This window comes from Phalaenopsis equestris, unplaced genomic scaffold, assembly GCF_001263595.1.
Source record: "Phalaenopsis equestris unplaced genomic scaffold, ASM126359v1 Scaffold000841, whole genome shotgun sequence".
NCBI classification, from domain to species: domain Eukaryota; kingdom Viridiplantae; phylum Streptophyta; class Magnoliopsida; order Asparagales; family Orchidaceae; genus Phalaenopsis; species Phalaenopsis equestris.
Window position 1 is genome coordinate 567,794 of NW_018165281.1, and position 4,344 is coordinate 572,137.

Sequence of the window (4,344 nt, forward strand, 5' to 3'; positions counted from 1 at the left end):
GCTAGAACAAGGAAGGTCATAACTAGTAGAGGGGATATATCTACTAGTAGAAGGTTCTTGACTCCTACTCCCAGATCTCCACTTCTCATGGGATTCATATGTTTTTAAATTATATTTACTAATGGGTTTCATAGGGTAAACCCATTCTTCATCATTTCCAGCTTCTACTCCAGACAGTTTGCAAAGTGCATAAATAAGGCCAGGATGTCCCAGACCTCCACTTGTTTCACTCTTTTTCGTGCTCAATATAATCTTAAAAATGATTTTCCCCACATTTATATTTATATTATTCTAAAATTATTCTGAATACAAAAATTTAGAATAGCTATATCTCTAGTTACCTCACTATGGTGATAGGTTGATAACAGAGTAGAGGAAATAAAAAAGTGCCAGGCTTTAGATGTGGCATTCAACATGGAAGCAGAAAAATTTACTCGTTCTCATTGCTTTATCTTCCATGTCCCTTTCCCATCGGTGAGAAAGTTGATCACATCGTTCAGCAGCCCTTCCATATCATAATGACAGTTATAGAGTCTGGGACTTCGTAAAAAGTGTTAATGTGGGCGGAGTTAATGCGGGCGGCACTAAATTCAACAGAAAATCCCCGCACTTGAACGATTCCATCCTCATAATAGAACACATTGGCATAAAATTCTTTTACAATATTTGCAACAACCTTATTGGTGGTATAACAAAAGTTTTTTCACCTCCATTCAGCAATAACTCGTTCAATTTCTCCTCCCGACTCTCAAAAACTCGATCTTGTATACATTTCTTCCCTTCAAATACTGAAGAAATCTTGACTGAGCCTTCGCATTGATGAAGCGAGACTCGTTAAACTCAAATCGCCTCTTTTGTCATGGAGCCATTTCAATCTAATAAAAAATTACAAAAGATTCCTAAATATACTTCAAATATTCAAATAATGACTTCCAAGAGTGACTCTAAGAGTTCAAAACTAAATTCCATGAATTTCTTCTCAATATTTTCTTCACATTCTATAATTTTTTGGATCTTCTCAATGTGGAAGAAATTCACGGTGAAAATCAAATATTTTTAGTTTGGAGTGAAGCTCTTACCAAGAGATGATCAAATCTGGTGTCTAAATGCTTTGAAATCGCCCCCAAATCCAAGATCTTCAAGCCCTAGATCGAAATTTTCATTTTTAAGAGGAAGGGGATGATGAATAGTGGCGGTTGACTGGTCAAAATTACAGTTAAAGGTGTTTTTTTGGGATCTCACCGTCGGTGGGGTCTTCGGTGCCTTCAGCGTGCTCTATTGAATTATTAACCTCAGTCTCGGGAAAATTCCGTCATCGGCGGCGTTGAGGGCACTGTCAGCGAGCTCTATTAATTTGGTTCAATTTCCATATTTTTGTGATTTAGATCAATTTCAAGCCTCAACGACATCCGTTCAATCATTTTAGACATAAATTTTAAGTGATTAAATGATGTACTAACACAAATAAACATTCACAACACAAAACATTACAATTATATATAAATTCTAAGGGTTACAATACACATTACACGACACACCTAAGTTTGGTATTTTCTCAACCTCAATACATCAATTCAGCATTACAATCCAAGCCACAACACTCACAACGCTGAAAACAAACATCCTATGCTTAGTCTCAACTATACTGAGATCTACAAGCATAATTATAAAGCAAAGCAAATACAAAGTTCAAATTAAATTACACACATAGACACATAGGTGACAAAGTAAATCTACTATTCTTCTGATTCAGTGATTGTTTCTCCTCTGATATCACTCATTGATTGCACATGAACGAAGAGGTTGTAGAAGGGTTGGTATGGGAATTCTTCAGTAGAGTCCTCTTCTATCAATTTCATCCTTCTCGTCAATCGTATCAAACTTTCTTTGATATGTCCAGAGTGATCAAAATATTCCCAATCTAGATGATCAAAAAAATCAGAGATATTGTTAATTGCATTCATAACATTTTGTGCCTCTTTCTCCAAATTCTTGATTCTGCGCAAGATCACTAATGTCTTGTCCGGAATTAAATATTAAATAGGCAGTGAATTCTGAGACGATTGATCCACAATAATAGTCATATCATTTTCATCTTTATAGGCTGGGAATCTCTCAGTTGTCAGTTGGGTACAAAGGCTTCCAAGGTAGAAGTACCTTTTCCCAATTCTCATAAGATACTTGGGACTGACTGTAGAGTAAGAAAATTGTTGAAGGATGTCCAAGCCCATAAGTTGGTCCATGAATGATTAGGCCCAAAACAGACTTCACAATTATCGATCCAATATCGATCGGCAGTTCCATTTGGATACAGTAATTCAGAATAACACTTTCTTTAGAAACTTTACCGATCTTCATTGTCGGTAATAGTTTTGCAGAAATGAAGAAGTGTCAGTGTTTAGAAACGGGATTTAGAAGTGTCGCGAAAAAATTAACATACTCATTTTCTCTCATTTCCCAGTCTTCAGTTTCGTCCGTTAAATATTGGTAGATAAATACAGTTTCGTCCGTTAAATATTGGTAGATCTCATTCATCTGGTTTCTTGTCGGGATGAAGTTGGAATAATGGCAGACAGGAATCATATATAACTCATTAATTTCATTAATTTGTGTAGGAGTAAAATTTATCCATCTACCTCGCACATAGACGACTCTCTGGTTGATTCCATACAAATTACCATAAAACTCCTTCACCACAGGAACAACTACGGCGGCTGTAGTGTAACACAACGGTTCCCATCTTTGTCGCACAATCATCTCTTCAATTACTGTCAAAGGATTGTTTAGTCCTCGATTCAAGAATCCTCTTTCCTTGATTAATCTGCTCTTTGTCAGCACTTTGTTGAAGATTCACTGCGCCTCAGAACTAATGAACTTTCTCCTGTTGAACACTCAGGGTCTATGTTTTTCAGGGGAATTGGACGCCATAGGGATGAATTTGATGGAGTTACTTCTCATTTTTAGGAAAATATGAACATAAGAATTGAATTTGGGAGTTTATATGGAGAAACTCCCGCCTAAAACCACCAAAAACCGTCCATTCAAACTTCAGAAACTGTCTTCCCGCCGGTCTCACCATTGACGGCGTCGATGGCGCCGTCGGCAAGCCTATAGAATTTATTTGCCTGGACTCTTGGGAAAAACTTGCCGGCGGCGACGTCGATGGCGCCGTCGGCGCCCAAGGCAAAAATTGTATTGTTTTGCTTTGGTTCGAATGCGTTCTAATTCTTTCTATGAATTAAATTTTTATGATGATTCAAGGGTAAATATGAGTAGTATAGTTCAATATTACCACAAACTAATGATAAATTCAAATAAAACTACTATAATCACAATAAAAATAAAGATAACTATGGGTTGTCTCCCATAAAGCGCTTGGTTTAATGTCGTCAGCCCGACCTATTCAGGTATTATTCAGGTTGACTGATCATTAAAACCTTTTTAAAATTTGGTCTTTTACCCTCAAAATATGATTTTAATCTATGTTCATTTACTTTAAATCTATTCTCAGTCTTTTGATTCTCAATTTCAACAGCTCCGTAAGTATAAACTTGAGTCACAGTAAAGGGTCCTAACCAACAAGACTTCAATTTCCCAGGGAATAACTTCAGCCTTGTATTGTAAAGCAAAACTTCTTGTCTTTGTTCAAAGTTCTTCTGGTTAAACTTCCGATCATGCCATAACTTTAGTTTCTCCTTATAAATTCTGTTGTTATCATAAGATTCATTTCTTAATTCTTCTCATTCATTCAATTGCAACAATCTCTTCTCACCAGCATCTTTCAAATTATAATTGAATTCTTTAATCACCCAATATACTTTATGCTCGAATTCTACTGGTAAGTGATAAGTCTTTCCAAAAATCAGCCTGTAAGGAGTTTTATAAGCAGTTTTGTAAGCTCAAAATGCAGTATCCAGTCTAGTAGACCAATATACTCTACTAGGGTTTACAGTCTTTTCAAGTATTTGTTTAATCTCTTTATTAGAAACTTCAGCTAACCCACTGGTTTGAGGGTGATAGGAAGTAGAGATTCTATGAATAATTTTAAACTTTTTTATCAATTTCTGAATATATTTATTCCTAAAATGGTATCCTCCGTTAGTGATAATCATTCTCGGCATTTCGTATCTAGTGAAAATATTTTTCATTAAAAATTTTGAAACACTTTTAGCGTCATAACGAGGTAAAGCTTATGCTTCAATCCACTTTGAAATGTAACCGTAGTCTACCGCAATTAATATGTACAAGTTCCCAAATGAAGGAATAAATGTTCTCATGAAATCTAACTCCTAAACATCAAAGATCTCAACTTCTAACATGAAATTCAGAGACATTTCATTTCTT